The sequence below is a fragment of the Musca autumnalis genome, unplaced genomic scaffold (assembly GCF_047663935.1).
Source record: "Musca autumnalis isolate F117 unplaced genomic scaffold, ASM4766393v1 scaffold_1, whole genome shotgun sequence".
NCBI classification, from domain to species: Eukaryota; Metazoa; Arthropoda; class Insecta; order Diptera; family Muscidae; genus Musca; species Musca autumnalis.
In genome coordinates, this window is record NW_027411644.1 from 199,493,479 (window position 1) to 199,513,058 (window position 19,580).

A 19,580-nucleotide genomic window follows, 5' to 3' on the forward strand; every position below is an offset into this window, starting at 1 on the left:
TATATATATATATATATATATATATATATATATATATTTAAAATCCTATATTTACAATAATTACGAATGTATCGGGTTGGAAAATAATTTGCGAGATAATTGTGGTTGTGTCCACGACCTTACCACGCCCACTTTTTAAAATATGTTACATCTACCAAACTGCTAAAACGATTTTACTGAAATTTTAAATATGTTCTATTTTGAAACTGATGACCACGTCAACTCTTTTCAATACATTATTTTTCGTAATCAACTGAATCTAATTTCAAGTAATTTTCGGAAAATATTCAGGAATGTTCCGTGGTCCAAAATGCTATATAATTGTATACGAATTTCGGAGCCTATTGTTTTTATACCCTCAGCATTTATGCTAACGAGGGTATATACACTTTCTTACGGGCAAAATGTGCCTCATCGAAATAATGGTTTTAGACCACAAGTATGTTTGGACGAAAGGTGTTTCCGACAATTTGGAGTCGATTGAGCAATGTCTGTCCGTCTGTCTGTCTGGCTGGCTGGCTGGAGCGCACGATAACTCTCGAACGAATCCGATTCGATTCAAATTTTGCCTTTCGTAATATTTTACCCAAACTTAGTTCAAGTTCGAAGATGGGCTGTATCGGTCCACTGCTTCCGGTAGCCTAAAAGTTGCAAAGAGTCCCTATGACACCGTGTGTAGTGGTTGGAGTGCAAGATAACTCTCGAACGGATCTGCTGATTCGGTCCAAAATTTGGCTTTCGTAATATTTTGTCCGAACTTAGTTTAAGTTCGAAGATGGGGTTTATCGGTCCACTCCTTCCGGCACCTCCCCCACAAAAGTTCGAAGATGTTCGGAAAAATTGTGCGCACGATAACTCTTGATGGGAGTGACCGATTTGGTCCATACTTTAAACATTCTAATATATCTACCAGATATAGATGAGGTTCGAATATGGACTATATTTGTTCACTCCTTCGAGTACCTCCCACACAAAATTTTGGATAACTTCACTTTAAGACCTGCTCTCGAATGAATTAAATTTTTTTTGAAGCAACTCGCATTCGCTGCTTCAATTACGACAGTTAAAGTTTTTTTTTTCAAGGGCAAGTCCATACTTCTTGAAAAAAAGGCCGAAAGTTGTAAAAAACCTCTATGGCACCATATGTAGTGACTGGAGAGCTCGAACCGAATACTGCGTTCGTCCACACTTTGGATATAGTAATATTTCTTCGAATATTATATGAAATTCGAAGGTCGAACGAGTGGACCTTCCGATACCTCCCCCACAAAATATTGTCGGAACTCAGTTTAAAAAAAGTCCTATCTATCGATATCCCCCAAATTTTTGCGCTTTAATCCTATCCATATTGTTTTAAAAACCCCCTTAAATACGTAATTTTTTTGGAAAAAAATATTTCAATCCACACAGGCTGAAGGGTATACTTCTGTCGGCAATGTCGACTGATACTTTTTTACTTGTTAAAATCGCTTTATTTGCTAAACGTATGAGTGCATCGGCTTGCAAATTAATTCTCGGGACAACGATGGTGCGCTCCCGATCAAGAAAAATTATATATTTACAAATTTCCTCAACGGTCCATAAGCCATGAAAAACTTAAACATATAAGTCTCAATAAGCGGGAGAATTTGACTTAACCATTTTTTTAACTTTTATAATTAGATCGCTTTAGGATAAAGACAGGGAACATGGACGATAATAAATCCTAAATAGTATCAATGGGCGAAAAAAACCGTAAGAGGAAGGTTACAGACAAAATCGGTTGATAAGTTTAAAATCTTACTCGTTTTGAAAATGCTCCGAAGAAGTGAGTTAGAAAATACATATTTTTGAATTGTCAAGCATCACGAATTTTCGAATTGTTAGTCATCATTAAAACTCATTTCGACGGGCCAGTATTGCGGACCAGGGTCTGCTAGTTTTAAAGGGTGACCCCCACTTGTAAAGCCAAATTAAAGCCATTTTTTATGAATTTAAAAAAAAATTAAAAATTTTTGTTTTGTTTATTGTTGAAGATTCAATCGCATTTGATTGCTTAAGCTGGAGTATTTCCCCAATGGCTTAACTTCATTTATTACCCTCTATTACAGAGAGTAATGTTTTTCAAAACGAAACGAGTGCCTGTGAGTGATTGTTGTTGGAATTTTTAAAAAAATTGTAAAATAAATAAAAAAATCCCAAGAACAATCACTCACAGGCAACTGTGATGATGTTTTTCAACTTACAGAACTCGATGAGTTCTTAGTTGATACGTGCTGATAGTTTGTTTGCAAATATTTTTTTATGTTTTTTGGAAAGCCGCTAAAAAAGGCATCATTTCAAAAAGGTGAAAAGCCAATTAATAATTCTCTTCGCCGGGATGAAATCATGATATTGGTAGCGATCAGTAAAATTTTGCAACACTGTCAGTTCGTTTTGAAAAACATTACTCTCTGTAATAGAGGGTAATAAATGAAGTTAAGCCATTGGGGGAATACTCCAGCTTAAGCAATCAAAAATTAAAAATATAAATGTTTGCCTTAAAAAATGAAGTTTTTCGGCATAAAAAGAGCAAAATAATTTTTAAAAATAAAATCGATCGATGAAGGACTAGTTTTTGATGTCCCTGATAAGCCTACAGAATTATATGACAATCGGTTTATTAATTTTTGAGCTAGAGTTGGTTCCGTTTTCAAATTGTGATTTCGAGAAAAACACGCTTTAAGTTTCTATGCTACATACAAATCACAATGAATTTTTCTCTTCAAACACGCATATCTTAGTCGATTTTGTTCCGATCGTCTTGAATGTTTTACCGCATATTCTTTGCTACATGTACTTTAAAATGGACTAATTTTTTTTCTGTAATTTACAAGTGGGGGTCACGCCTTAAATAAATAAACGATATTTTTTCTAAGGATTAATATTTGAATTCCTTGAATTATTTCCACCTCCCTTAATATCCCTAACAGGTATTTCTATATTCAACTCTGCTATTCCTTTTGTTCACAATACGAAAAGATTAGAAGTCAAGTCAACGTATTAACTAAAATAATTTCCTAATCAATACTCTTTTGTAATTAATTAGCCAATCAGCAGCATTTCCGCCCCTAAACAGATGCTTCAAAAGTGAAACTCATTTAATTGAAATGTAATTTGAAAATAAAAAATAAAAAAACACTAATTATACATTATTAAAATACAGTAATTCACGGCCGCTGGCAATTTTCGCTTCCCTACTCACAGTGTTGCTCCATCAAATTGAATCCAATAAAAATTAACGAACTGTAAAACATTTAGCAAACCAACCCGTTTAGCATAATTTCTCTAACAAAACATCGAACAAAATAAACTAAATAAATTCCGTGACATCCGCTTAATTGTAAAATGAGGAAAATGTATTTAGATTCGATTGAATTCAATTTAAATTAATATGTAATGGATGGTATCAATGGCCAATAATCACATGTTTTACATTTGCAAATACATATACACATATCCCTAGGGGCAGCATGAACGGACCAGCATAATTAAAATTCAATTCACACAGAATTTTATTTTTCTTTCAGTTGAAATATAAACATTTGAACAAATTATTGTAATGTATTTTAGGGATTTTATATTCCATTACGTAGTTAATCAGCCAATCGAAAATTTCCTATTTTTAGTACGATTGCAATAGATAAATAGAACAACAATCATAAACGTGTTTTGAGTTATAGGAGCACACTTATTTTGGGACTGAGCCAAATACGCAGACAATTTTTGTTTGAGCAATGCAAGTTCTGTGCGTATGAAATTATTTAGTTACATTTGTTTTTAAACTCACTTAAAAAATATTTCCACTCTCTCACTTTATTCACTTATTTAAAATGGTCTGTTACACTTGAGTATCCTTTCACTTTTTATTACAACGCCAAAAACCAATAATTCTTTTCACTTGAACTTCTGTTCGACAATTGATGGCTCATTGAGCCATTCAAAGGCTTTTAAGCAAAAATGAGTAAATATTATATTTTGTTTTAATTAAATTGCAATGTGAAAAGTCATAGCTACCCTCTCTTCTGGGAATTGGCAAGCAACATTAACTTACTTCACCAAAGAGAACCTGTCAAAGTCTAATGAATAATTTCTACATAGAATTTACCTTTGTACGGGCAATGGAAAAACAAAATTTGCTACGTCATAAACAAAAAGGCTGGAACATCTTTTAAATGTTGATAAGATTCTTGAGAATTGACGCATACCGGAACGCCAGACATGTGGTGGATTTCTTGAAAAAGAAACAAAAAACAATACTCAAACAAATGCACAATCATAAAAAGGCACGTTTTTTGCAGATGTTTTCTTTAAAATAAATTTTCAAGAATTTTGCAAACATTTCAACATAATTCACAATTTTATTTATATAAACATTAAAGGATTTTGTTTCTTTTTTTGTGAAATAAAAAAAATGTTTTTTTCAATTCATGCAGTATATAGGTGAGCTGCTCAATCCTCATAGGTTTTATGAGTTTTTACAAATTTCATTTGAATTTTAAATCGATTCACTACAAAAACAAACGTTAGAAGAATACAAACAACAAACAATTGCAGTATTGTTCAAAGGCACTGGACCATACATATGCTACTGTTGGTCAGATAGAAAATCGATGAATTTTCAGAACAATTGAAATAACACTTTTGTTTTCAATAGAACAATAAATGTTTGACCAATTTGTAAACATGTGTGTGTGTGCAATGTTCCAATGAAACGGTTCATTGGACGATTTACTATTGCAGTTGTTATTAACAGGAGCCAAGGTTTTTATTCGTAAAAAATGGTTTGTATTTTTGTTAATTAGTGCACAGAAAATATATAATTTTTGGGGAACAAGAAAAAAAGTGTCAGTCGGCTTTGCCGAAAGAGATATTCCCTCAGCCAATGTGAATTGAAACTTTTATCTACGTACAGATCGAATGTATTTAGGGTTTGGTGGCCCTTTTTGGACATTTGAAATTGCCTACAAAAATGTGGATTAGGAATTAACTGCACTAAGACACAAATGTAGAACTTTTGTGGGGGTGGTACCCTTAGGGAGGACCGATATGGGCGATTTTAGAAGTTAAACTTAATTTTGACAAAATATTAGGAGTACCAAAGTTTGGACCAAATTGGTTTCCCCGTTCAAGAGATATCGTCCTACCATTTTAGTGATATTTTTTAAATATTGGGGAGAAGTATCCGAAGTTGTGGGCCGGTATTGCCCCATGAAACTAAGTTTGGACAAAATATGACGAGGGCCAAATTTTTCCCGGCCGCCACATAGGGGTTTTTTACACCTTTCGGGATGTTTTCGCACGAAATATGGACTTGCCGCTGAAAATACTTTTACCCTCGTAATGGTGGTAGCGAATGCAAGTCGTTTCAACAAAAATCAAAGTGATTCGAGAGGAGGTCTTAAAGTAAACTTATCCGAAATTTTGTGTGGGAGGTACCCGAAGGAGTGAACAAAACAAATGTAGTCTATATTCGAACCTGATCTATATCTCGTAAATATATTAGTATGTGTAAAGTATGGACCAAATCGGTCGCTCCCATCCAGGGTTATCGTGCGCACAATTTTTCCGAACATTTTTGAACTTTTTTGGGGGAGGTACCTGAAGAAGTGGACTGATATGGCTTATCTTCGAACTAAAACTAAGTGTGCACAAAATATTACGAAGGTCACATTTTGGACCGAATCTGTAGATCCGTTCGAGAGTTATCTTGCGCTCCAACCAGTACACACGGTGTCATTGGTTTTTTTGCACATTTAAGGCTATTTTCTCAGGAATCAAAGCGATTCGAGAGCAGGTCCCCAACTGAACTTTTCCGAAATTTTGTTTGGGAGATATCCGAAGGAGTGGACCGATTGAGTCCATATTGGAACCTCATCTAAGCCTGGTATGAATTTCACGATATGCAAAGTATGGACCAAATCCGTTACTCCCTTCAAGAGTTATCGTGCGCACAAATTTTCCGAACATTTTCGGAGGTACCGGAAGGAGTGGACCGATATAACGCATCTTCGAACTTAAACCAAGTTTGGACAAAATTTTACGAATGCCAAATGTTGGACCGAATTGGTTGATCCATTCGAGAGTTATCGTGCGCTCCAGACAGACAGACAGACGGACGGACATGGCTAAATCAACTCCAAATTGTCTGAAACACATTTCGTCCAAACATACTTGGGGTCTAAAACCATTATTTTGATGAGGCACATTTTGCCCTCGTTTGCATAAATGCTGAGGGTATAAAAATAATGAATTCACAAATTTCAATATAGAGAAATGCGAATTTATACCGGCCCAACATTTTTATAGCATCCCAAAAGGAAAATATCAAAAACTTGAATTGTATTAATTCATTTTGAAAGGTTATTTCCCATCCAATTTTGCTCCGATCGACTTGAAATTTTTTGCAGCATACCCTATGCTACACGGAGGAAAAAACGGCTTATAACATAAAATATGTTTGCCTTGTTTTTTTTTAATTTTTTGAAAGTGAGAAGTGGGTGGAACCCCTATATATATTGTCGATCACTGGGGTAACAATACTGAAATAATTTTTTTTTAATTAGCTAAGACATACAAAACTTGCCATGTCAGATTTTGGGATGGTAACTACCCTCCAATATAAATTATATTGAAATCAGATTTTAGCCATTTCGATTGAAAAATGTGGCTAAAACTTTTTAATATATCAAAACGTGGACCTATATCTACAAATCTCTGCAGAAATACAAAATTTCAACTATTTCGTTGGATAATACGGTTAGGTTAAATCCTTTAAACTATCGAAAATCTCGCGGTACCGTTATATATATAAATGTCAATTTTGGGTTGGATTGTTGGGTAAAATTTTAAAAATTGCCAAAATCAGCAGTTTTTGATCTATCAAAACCTAAAACTATGCATACAATTCTCGGCAGAAATATTTTTACTACACAACGAAGATTAAATACAACATTTGAGCTATTTCGGTTGGATAATGCGGTTAAATCCTTGAAATCCTATATCGTAACGTGGACCTACATCGACCATACAATATAAACCCTTCAAAGAAGACTAAATACAAAATTCAGGCATTTCGACCTGCAACGACAAACTTCTAGAGAAAATTTTTATAGGCCCAACGAAGACTAAATACCAAATTTCAACCATTTCGGGGGGAATATGAGGTTAAAATCTTTAAAATATCAAAAATCTGGAGGTACCATTCTATATGAAAACGTGGACCGATATAACTCACTTTAAATTCCTACTCGTATACCTATGTAAACGTGTTAGAACAGAACCCTAGTTTTAAAAATAAATAGCATTTTCGTAGGTAACTAAAGAAGATTTGGAAGTTTTCAGCGAACATTTTAAGGCGTTTGTGGGGAAAGTGGTATCATCAACAGTGGGCCTAATTTTTCCACATAGCGAACTCATCAATACTTAATTAGAGGAGAAGGGGTGGCCCTAAATATTGGGTCATTTCGGGTCCCATTTACCGGAAGTATTATCTTTTACTAGTAAAACAATGTAGTATAATGTAGTAGTCATGACATTTGAGCTTTTGGGTCATTATGTCAGGAAGAATGGACATTCTCAAGAAAAAAAGTTATGCCGTTGCTATCACAATCACAAGCACTATCTTGTTTCCATAGTAATTTGTACGGGGCCAAAGTTGCATTTTCACCAAAATTCTCTAAATGCCACAATTATGGTCCGATCTGATTTCACCAGTTTAATCTTGTGGCCAAAAAACGATTTCTACAAAAAATTTTGAAAATCTGATCGGATTTTAATATAATTCCAATATGCATATTTGGCCGATTTTGGGTATTTTGGGGCCTATATAGCTCTATTTTCAACATTTTTATACCCGTTTATGCTAACGAGGGTATATACACTTTCATACGGGAAAAATGTGCCTCATCGAATAAATGGTTTTAGATCCCAAGTATGTTTGGACGAAATCCGTTTCAGACAATTTGGAGTCGATTCAGCAATGTCCGTCCGTCCGTCTGTCTGGCTGGCAGGTGAGCACGATAACTCTCGAACGGATAAATCGATTCGGTCCAAGATTTGGCGTTCGTAATATTTTGTCCAAACTTAGTTTAAGTTCGAAAATGGGTCATATCGGTCCACACTTTCGGGTACCTCCCCCACAAAAGTTCGAAAATGTTCGGAAAATTTATGCGCACTATAACTCTTGAAGGGATTAACCGATTTGGTGCATACTTTACACATCCTAATATATCTACTAGACATAGATCAGGTTTGTATATGGACTATATTTGTCCACTCCTTCGGGTACCCCCCACACAAAATTTCGAAAAAGTTCAGTTTAGGACCTGTTTTCGAATAGCTTTGATTTTTGTTGTAACAAATGCATACTTCCTGAGAAAAAACCTGAAAGTTGCAAAAAGTCCTATGAGACTGTGTGTAGAGGTTGGAGCCCAAGATAATTCTGGAATAGATCTGCCTATTTGGTCCAAAATTTGGCCTTTGTAATATTTTGTCTAAACTTAGTTTAAGTTCGAAGATAAGCCCTATGGGTCCACTCCTTCCGATACCTCCCCCACAAAAGTTCAAAAATTTTCGGAAAAATTGTGCGCACGATAACTCTTGAAGGGAGTGACCGATTTGGTCCATACTTTACACATCCTAATATATCAACCAAACATAGGTCAGGTTTGAATATGGATTATATTTGTCCACTCCTTCGGGTACCTCCCACACAAAATTTCGGATAAGTTCACTTTAACACCCGCTCTCGAAGCACTTTGAATTCTGCCTCAATTACGACGGTAAAAGTTTTTTCAAGGGCAAGTCCATATTTCTTGAGAAAAAAGCCCGAAAGGTGTAAAACCCCCTATAACACCATATGTAGTCTCTGGAGAGCACTATAACTCTCGAATTGATCAACCGAACCATAATTTGGCCTTCATCATATTCTGTCCAAACTTAGTTTCAGTTCGAAGATGGGAAACAACTGTACCGGAAGTTCCCCCAAAATTTACAAAAATGCCACTAAAATTGTATGCACGATATCTCTTGAATGTGGCAACAAATTTGGGCCGATAATAATCTTCTCCTTATGGCACCCCCCCACAAAAGTTTAACATTTGTGTCTAAGTGTAGTTTAGGGTCTGTTCGAAGACCCTTTGGAAATGTGTACCGATGCTGTTCGTTGTGGTCCTTTTTACAGTCATATTATGTTTTCCGTGGACACGTCCATGCTTCCTGGCATACTGGTTATACGATGACCCACTGAAATGACTAGTGCGCGCGATATCTATCGAAAAGATATGACGCATTGTGGCGTTTTTTTATTGGGATAGCGTTTGCAAGAATATCCACAAACAAGAAACAAGGGAACTGATGAGATCCAGTGGCGTGGATCCAAACTATTGTATTCCCTGCCTTACCCCTTGGCGAGCAATGCCAAATCTTTTCCACTAATAAAATAGTTGTTTTAAAATATTAAAACAACAACAATGGGATTAAGCCAGACTATTTTGAAAAAACAGAAAAGATATGACTCTAAAATAAGATCCACTTCCATAATGGACTATGTCGGTCCATAACTTTAAGTACCTCCTCCGCCACCAAACCCTAAATACATTCGATCTGTACGTAGATAAAAGTTTCAATTCACATAGGCTGAGGGTATATCTCTGTCTGCAAAGCCGACTGATACTTTTTTACTTGTTTGTAGAAAGTTTTGTCATCGATCGGACCATTATTGTGACATTTAGAGAATTTTGTTGAAAATTGGCCCCATACAAACTACTATGGAAACAAAGATGGCTAGGTTGGCACGGGCTAACCTTTTAACGATCACATTAAAATTTCATATATAAGATTTTTGGATCAAAATGAAAAAAAAAAATTGGGTGGTAGGAGTTCCAATTTTTTGTTTGTTTTTTGTTTAGGTCACTCTAATAGACCTGTTTCCTGAAAAACTGTACCGTTGTGGTAGAGGTTGCGAGGACAACCTGCTGCAAAAGATTTTAAAATCATCCGAGACGTGTCTTTAAAGGAGTGGACCGATATAGTCCGTAATCAAACTTGATCTATGTCTGAAAAAAAAATTACGAGAAACGAATTTCTTCCAAACATAATTGGGGACTAAATCCACTGTTTTCGATGAGGCAATAGCCACTTACAAAGCACGAAAAAAACATTTTCACAATTTTCTTACAGGAAATCTACTAAACTTTTTTAGAATATTTTGTATTCATTTAATACCCTAGACAGACGGCAGCGTTAATTTTCATTAACTGCCTTAATTCAAATTAGTTCGTGCATTATCCCCATTCTTAATGCAAAAAATCAAACTGGCATTTAGGTATTTCAATATGGCAATACCCTAGAAGAGAGCCCATATTCATATGAGGGAGAGAGCATATTTATGCTCTGAGACACAAGAAAAACAAAAATATACAGTGCAACCAACAACAAAACAGCAATCAGCTGATTCGTAAATGCAGAAACTGTCGTCTGTCAGGATAAATTTAAATGCACATCTTTATGCAAATTAGCGCTACCGTCTGGGTATAAATAAGGTTTCTTCTTAAGCTAATTTTGTTCTTTTTTATTAAATATTGCACAGTATTCTGGCAAATGGTCGCCTACAAAATACTTTAGTTTTTATTAAAGCAGTTTGCTGTGCCCACTGTAGCTCGAAAACGAATAAACCGATTTTGCTATACATTTATACTTGAAAACAATTGACAACCTAATTTTTGCTGGTTTAAAGCCTCTATTGGTCTTCCTGATTAGCAGGTTACAAATAGAAGCAGAGATATTTCTTATTTAAATAAAAGTTCCAAAATATAAAAATTGGGATTAGAGCGTCTACAACTATACCATAATATACGAAAAGGACATGGAAGGAAGTGGGTTAGAAGGTCGAAATGTTATACGAAAAAGATCCTCATTAGATTTGACTGAAGACATGTCATATCAAAAATAAGCCAAAATAACAGCGTACAACGATATTACGCTAAATTCTGATGGCTTATAGGGTTTCCAGTGAAAAATTCATCACGACATAACTCAAAAGTTCGACTCACGGCGGATCTGGCCTTTGGGGTTCTGTATATATAATCATTAATGGCTTTCACCCCCAAAATGAATTTCCCACTCCCTCCTCCTCCCAGACCTCGAGCTGCATTTTGTTGCACAGTGTAATCGGTACTTTTGTTAATGATATTTAGTATTAACAGCATAAAGCAATTCATACCGTATACACACCCCCCCCCCCCCCCGTGTGTGGAAATAAGGGACAATCCTACGCTCATGGCTTCTTAAAACAATATGCGCAGCCCCACAAAGCTGGAACCAGCGTAGTAACTTGATATTTGCACTGGAAATATTTTTGGCCACTTTCTCCATACAAGTGGATACACTGCGCACAGTCGTGCATGACATCGTTTGGAATTACCCCTAGAGCCTCAACAACGATAGAACGATAGATGTCAGCTTGTGAAGAAATTCCACGTTTTCTATCATCTTGGTGTATTTCTCCGTATCAAGAATGACTTTGCCCTGGTTCTATTATTAGACATATTAACATATGTAGGGCAATTATTAATCTATTGATTCATACAATACATGTTTGCTTAGTGACATCAATTCTTATCTGCTGTACATTTTGAGTGAATCGACACAATTTTTGAAACCTTGAACTTGAAATGAATCAGCTCTCCCACTTCTATATTGCCATATTTTATAAGTAAATAGAACTGAAATTGAGTAATCATCACCTTGAAACGCTCACAAATATATTATTTCCTATCTGTTTCATTCATAATCGGAAGTCAATAAATGGTAGTATTTTAAAGTGGAACTGATAAAATTATGTCAACAAATTGATAACAACCACATTAAAGTGGGTAAATGTTGAAGAAGAAATCATATGCAGGAGACGATTATTAAGAGGAACGCCCCAAATTGCATTCTAAGACGATTACTTCAAAATAATAATATATTTGCAATTGCTGGAAAATGAAGAGTTTTAATGCAACAATCATCTTTATTAATTAAAAATTTTTATTGTGCAAAGATGTGAATGACCTCCTTGTCGATTCGCCAAACCATATAACACTTTTTAACACTTCAACTCAAAATTTATACTTTTCCCTGAGGCTTCTCTACAAAGGAAGCCAAGTGTTTTGTTTGACACGCATTTGTGACTAGGCGATAAGAAGTGTCTCCCATATCATTGATTTGAAGAAGAATTTCACTTTATTCATTGCTTTGAGAAAACCTCGCCTTCTTGTACGAATTTTTTCTAACATCTACAGTTCTAGAATGTTGGGACAGACAGCAGGCTCTGTTCCAAAAAAAAAAAAAAAAAACAGACACCATAAAAACACATATTTCAATTTAATATTTAATTTAGTCCAAAACAATCCAAAAGCTATTCATTTTAATTATTTATTTATTTGCAATCGTTTTGTTAAATGTCTTCTACAAATTAAAGACATTTATTTAATTGTTGCAAATATAAATTTATAGGCTGTGATAAAATCGCTGAAATAGAGATTTATACCAAAGTCATTTCAAAGTGTCCACACATCCACACTGTAATAAAAAAAACAGCAACAACACTTGTAAGCAATACTTAGTAAGTGGAATTCCCAAGGCATGGCAAAGAAAATTGTCTTTTTAATTGAAATAAATGAATGACACTGGCTCAAGAGACAATGAATCATTTGCTTACAAGCAAAAGACAACAACAGATGGCAGAAAATTGAAAAATACAACTCACACACACACCGCACACATAAAGTGTTTGACGGCCAATAATAGTACATAAATGCATACATTTTTCATATCTTATCAATGTGACGCGATAAAATCGAAAATTGTCATTTTTAAAGCAATTGATTGATAATACGATGACAATCACATGTCAAATTTCCATTTAAGTGATACATTTGGACGTATTTATTTAGAATGATTATTGATTATAGATATGAATATGTTTTGCAATTGAAATGAAGCAAGAAGTGGATATAGATTAAGAAAATGTTCCAGTATTTCCAATTAAAAAAATTAGGAATTCCCAAGTTTTCAGTTTTGACAATATATTTGTGACAATATCATCATTATCAATGTCTAATAAATCTATTAATTACATTTCTTTTGATGACATTAGCTATTATGAATTAAGGAGCGCATACAAGAATTTCGGTGCCCGGGCATAACTCCCAAAACGATTATGGAACTTTTGTCCGTCAATGAACTCGATGAATTTATTTGGGAGTCATGTCCGTTGAGACTTTTGTCGCGGCACCTACAATTTCACACCCTACAAACCTAACGGTCCTGATCGGCCTTAACATGGCACAGCCCAGGACTTATCTTCGTTTCTCTTTCATCTCAAGGTAACTGCCTTTAACAGCAGTTAAAGGTAGTGTGCTAATAGGACTTGGTTCAAAGATTTTTTATATCATCTGATCCACAAAAAATAATTTAAACAGGGCATGCAAGTCACTTGAGTGAGACACATCCAGTGAATTTGAGAGCATTATCTATATGTCCAAACCATCCAAAGCCCTTGGTCCATACGGTATATCCATGGTTTGAGGTACTTGACAAAGGTCTTGGAACTATCAATTTCCCAATTGGTAAATCTTTGCAAAATTTGCTCGCATAATTCCATCATCAACATAGTTCCAGGGAATCTCATAGCACAACCACGGCTTTGCAAAAAATAACCACAAATATTGCGCAATACCACGGCAGCGGGTTCTTTCGTAGCGGATTGACCCGGAACTACACAACATCATCGTTCCGGCCAGCGGCTGCCACCTCAGTGTACATATGTTTGTAATTGTTTCGTTTTCTATGTTGGGAGCAGCATATCCCGGAATGCCTGCTCCGAATTCTTTTGGTCCGTGCCGGGACGGAGGAAAACCCAGGACCAATATATTTGTGCTCGGTTTGTCGCATCCGCACCCATATCCAATCTTCGGTGAGGTGCAATAGATGTCAGGAGTGGGTGCATCTAAGAGGTTGCTCTGGACTTGTCCACGTGAGGGACTATGACAGGGACTATGTTTCTGCATGCTGCGTGAATACAGTAGAGTTGGGCAATATCGTTCAATTGAACGATCCGTATCACTGTCCTCGTTCAAAGACGAATGAGTAACATCATAAAAACCAACGTGTGAAATTAAGTATATGCATTTTTGTCAAAGAAATTACCGGTGTCCATTGAACGAGATAGTGATCCGGATCATTCAATTGAACGAGATTGCCCCACTCTAGAATACAGTCCCCAGTGAGTCGTCATCGAATAAATTGCAATGGACTCCGAGGTAAGATCGAGGAAATAGTAGATTTCATGAGTCAGAGGAATATCAAGGTCGCTGCGGTACAACAAACCAAGCTCAACAACAACTGTAGCTTACAACGTTGTGATGGTTACAACGTGCTAAGGAAAGATCGCACCAGAAGTGGAGGAAGGGGATTAGCTTTCCTATTGCACCAGTCTGTCCATTACAGACCTATCTCGCTTGAGTCTGTCTCTAATGACCCGTACATGGAATGTATGGGAGTAGCAGTCAGGTGTGGAACTGCCGAGATAGAGTTGCTGAACATATACATCCCGCCGAGAAATAGCTGTATCTCAGATTACGTGCCTAACATTAGCCCGCTTTGGAAGGTCAAGGAATCATGATATGTGGCATTCGGCTCTCGGAAATGACCAGAGGGGTACAGCGCTGGCAGAGCAGATTGATAGCTCTACGTTTTCCACGGCCAATGAGGACGCCATTACCAGAATTAGAGGAGAGAGTCACAGTTCGCCAGACATAACCATCGTGTCACCTGGTCTGACAAATGACGTCACCTGGCAACCCGTCATTTACCTTGGATCAGACCATCTCCCCATAATTGTCCCCATAAAGAGACCCCCCGATTTCATCACCTCTGAACGCCGCACATTCGACAATCATGGGAAAGCTGATTGGCCGAGCTTCAGAGAGTTCACCAATCACCGCCTCAGAGAATTGTTTAATCCTTCTGATGTTCGGGTAGTGGAAAGGACGTTCCGAGACGTCATCACTGCTGCAGCCGCTCGCCATATCCCTGCTGGTCGAAAACCCGAAGTAAGACCAGTCAGGGAGCTGACACTGAAGGTTAACAGGCTGGTCGGCGAGCATAAGCGGAACAAGAGGTTAAATCATCTGAAGAGTTGCAACATTGGAGCCGGTATAGGTGAATTGTGGGCAACGGTTAAGTCACTCTCGAACCCTGGAAGAAGGGAAGATAGGACCTCAGTCACGTTTGGCGACGTTACGTTGACTGACCCGAAGAGGTGCGCAAGTTATTTCAGTCGACAGTTTGTCGAGCACACCGAGAGTGACAAGGCGAAGAGAAGAATATTACGTTGCATCAGATCTCTTCCTGCCGAGGAGGAACCACCACAGTTTACAATGGATGATGTTGCCAATGCACTCAGGAACGCTAAATCATCCCTGGGCCCTGATGGAATCTTCATGGTAATGCTGAAGCAGCTGGAAGAGCCGGGAGTGGAGTATCTCACTAAAGTTATCAACTTGTCGCTATCTACCCTCATTGTTCCCGAAGTCTTGAAAATGGGGAGGGTGGTCCCACTACGGACGCCCGGCAGGATGCCAACAAAAGTGAATCGTACAGGCCGATTTCGCTTTTGTCGCCCGAAGCAAACACCCTTGAGGCTATAGTCCTCCCCAGTATCAGAAATAGCTATCAAGTTGCCGATCATCAGCATGGATTCCGTAAGCAGCACAGCACGACAACTGCGCTGCACGCCATTATCACATATATTTGTCAAGGACTCAACCAGAGACGGCCGTGCGATAGAACAGTGAAGCTGGCGCTTGACTTATCAAAAGCCTTTGATACAGTCAGGCACTCCACGCTGTTCGAGGAGATTGAGCAGACAACCCTCCGGCCAAGCTTGATACGTTGGATAGTCAATTATATGTGTGGAAGCCAGTCGTACGTGGAATTCAGGAACAACAAGTCCAAACCCCGTAGAGTGAAACAGGGAGTTCCCCAAGGCGGGGTGATATCTCCGGAACTGTTTAACCTCTACCTCTCCTATATTCCGCCCCCTCCAGACGGCATCGAGATCGTAACGTATGCAGATGATTGCACGATCCTGGCGTCAGGTACCTATCCTGATAACATCTGTGAGAGACTGAACAACTATTTAACCGATCTTACCACCTTTTTCCATTCGAGGAATATGCAGACTTCTGCCACAAAATCAACAGCCACTCTGTTCACCACATGGACAGCGCGGTTTGGAAGAGAATTGAATGTCGTGGTCGACGGTAGCAGAATTCCAACCAAACACTGCCCCAACATTTTAGGGGTCACATTCGACATTACTTTCAAGTTGTGCGCGCACGCCACAGCTATCTGCCACAAACTGAAAAGTAGGAACAAGGTCCTCAAGTCCCTAGCCGGCAGCACTTGGGGTGCAGATAAAGAAACCTTGTTGACCACGTATAAAGCGATAGATCGGTCTGTGGTAAGCTATGCGGCACCAGTTTGGTCCCCGGTATTATGTGATACGAATTGGAAAAAGATTCAAACCTGCCAGAATGCCGCCCTGAGAACAGCAACAGGGTGCCTCCCCAAGTCTTCAGTGGACCATCTACATGAGGAGGCAAAGATTCTTCCAGTAAAGCAACACAATGAGATGCTTTCGTTGCACTACTTGCTTGAGTGTTACCGGAGAGCCATCCCAATCACCATCTGCTGGCTAGGCCCCTGATACAATAAGAAGGTAGCAGCAACTACCGTTTTTGGTAACATAAGATGTCAAAATTTGACATAAATTCAATGCAATTGACACATTATGTTACCATCTTATTGTATCATGGCTAGGTCCGACAAATTCAGGCATACCAGAAATGATATTCAGATCAACTGATCAACAGGTATATCAAGCAGGTTTAAATAGTATTCACACGGATGCAGTTGCTGAGGCCATAAGCAAATATAGTGTGAATAAAGTCCTCGAAATACATCCCCCATCAATCGCAGCTGGGGAGCGTCAGCTGCCACGACAAACTAGAGTAGTTTTGGCTCAACTACGCTCGGGATATTGCAGCCGCCTAAATTATTATTGGGCGGAAAGCGACCTTGCCGTGTAAGACATCTGCCCAGTATGCCGCATGGGCCCGCACGACACAAAACACTTTTTCAACTGCCCAGCCAAACCTACTTATCTAACTCCAGTGGATCTGTGGTTACATCCCATCGAAGCAGCCACTTTCCTGGAACTGGAGATAGACCCAGAGACAGATTGAACAGAAGAACGGACATACAAATAAACACTGTTAACAAACACTGTTACAACAACAACACAAATATTGCGAATGGCCCGAACGAACAATTGTGGAAGCATCCGATTTATCCAAGGTGTTCGACTCGGTCGAACATTTTCTGACATCATGCATTCCTAATCAAGTCAAATGTTGGATTGCTAACTACCTACCATCGTTGAATTTCGAGGCCAAAAATCCAAGTTCAGCAAGATCACAATGAGAGTACCCCAAGGTGTAGTACTGTACCCTATTTTATTTAACATCTACCTTGATAATCTCCCACCTCCACCAGCAGACATTTCGGTGGTGTCGTTGCAGATGACTGCACCATAATTTCATCCTGTGTCAAAGTCGGCACCATCACAAATTTCTTCCGGAAGTGCAGTCTAAAGTTATCTCCAATAAAGGCAAGAGTGTCCTTATTTACTTCCTGGGCGAGAAAAGTCCATACATACCTTGATATTTTCGTCGACGACAGGCGTATCGCTACTGTCCATAATGCAAAGATCATTGGTAGTCTTCGACAATCTTCTTCATTTCCGGTGAAGTCCGGAAACAAAGTCTTAATAGCTTTAGCTGGCACCTTCTGTAGCAAAGACAATGAGCCATTGATAGCGAGTATAAGGCCATTGGTCGCTCCGTCTTTAAATATGCCGCCACTGTCTTGACTTCCTTCCTGAGTGACAGGCAATGAAGAATCATATTATCCTCCTATTATTTCGCTCTCTACTGGACTTGATCATGTTAACTTCTGATTTGTAGGCAAAAACACTACACACTCGGCCACGTGTACAAACTTGTGGGTTGTTTAAACGCTAACATGTGTACTACCATCTGTTCTTTATTTTGTCAACAAAAAGTTGGTGAGCGTTGAACACAAAACCCTGGGATTTGTAGTCGGACACACACGCTGTGCGCCACCGTAATCTAAGTTATGATTACTGTGGCGCACAGCGTGTGTGTCCGACTACAAATCCTAGTAAGGAGTAATAGAAGTAGTTATTTTTGTTTACATTACTTTGTAATGGGTTACATAATGACAAACAATTGATACAACTCTGATTCTAGTCTGCATTAATAATGCAAAGAAAGATGGGAAAAATAAAATTTAATCATAACTACTTGAGTATGCTCATAAAAGTATCCATTTTTATCCAAGGATTTTAAAGTAATGGATTTTTTAATAAGGGGTTTTAGGTATAGTTTGTTTCGTATATCACTTCAATTTTATGCAAAAATATGCAAATAAATTTGCCTACAGAAAAAATGTACTTAGTAGAAATTTATTATATTTACTATTCTGAATAATTTGATATGTCTAACATAGTATATCTGTATGTTAAGTATATACATACCTATAGATATACCATGGTCAAAGCCTTTTAATGTGTACTTACAAATAGTTCAATATTTTGGACCTTACCAAACTGTGACAGATGTGCTCCATTTAAATCCCCAACATCTACATATCTAGACTCGAAGTGATTTTTTAATATATACATTCATAATTAACATTACAGTCCATGCTTAGATCTCAACCGCTATTTCCCTTAAATACATTTAAAGTTTTCGAAGTTTAGTTTTGGTTTTGATTAAAAATTATTTTCTGCTCACAGCATGACGCTACGAACCCAACAAGGCAAGACATGGCGCAAATATAGACAATTATAAGAATTTTGGGACAAGCAATCTTTACCGCAGAATATTAATATGAATTTCTTCTATAACTTTTTCCTTCTTCCATTGCTTCAATCCATTAATTAATTACATTTTTCGAAATTTACAAATTCAATTCCTTTTTGTTTGTCCGCCCATTACTTTGCTCCATTTTAGCACTATTATAAAATTTAATGACTTGTTTATTTTGAAAGTAAACAACCCATAACCCTTTGCCCATGCCTATAAAAACAGCAGCAGCAACTTAAATAAATCGCTTCAAACTTTGTCGAAATTAACATAAAAGTTTTGCCATGCAACACCAGTGGGTGGTCTCTCTCTTCTACGATCCTTACCAACTCTGGCAACTGTTATAATAAAATTATGTTAAAGACAATTAATTGGAACCATTTAAGTATGGTTGGCACATTGAACTTCTTACGTTCGTCCTTTAAGCGTCCTTTGCTGTAGGGTTGTGCTTGGGCTTTGCTACAGACTCACACACAATATCAAATGGATTTCTGTTAATTTATGGTGGTCGTAGCCTCAATAAAAACACAGTGTTCCAAGGAGGAACATGCATTTTATTGT

At 37.5% G+C, this 19,580-nt stretch overlaps 2 protein-coding genes across 11 annotated transcripts in view; one reads left to right on the forward strand and one right to left on the reverse strand.

The window, feature by feature from the left end:
- LOC141388968 (uncharacterized) overlaps nucleotides 1-19,580 on the forward strand; it is a 236,265-nt gene that overhangs the window by 60,394 nt on the left and 156,291 nt on the right. The window lies entirely within an intron of this gene.
- The window catches only part of hdly (hadley), a 165,384-nt gene that overhangs the window by 15,058 nt on the left and 130,746 nt on the right, over nucleotides 1-19,580 (reverse strand). For 2 of the 10 annotated variants that reach the window (XM_073959879.1, XM_073959883.1), the window contains exon 5: nucleotides 4,127-4,252. The exons of 7 other annotated variants lie outside the window; for them this stretch is intronic. The gene's annotated coding sequence lies outside the window, so the exon portion shown is untranslated. Of the gene's footprint in view, nucleotides 1-3,808; nucleotides 3,967-4,126; nucleotides 4,253-19,580 lie in introns of those variants that run through there. One more of the 10 variants, XM_073959885.1, reaches the window with a different exon arrangement.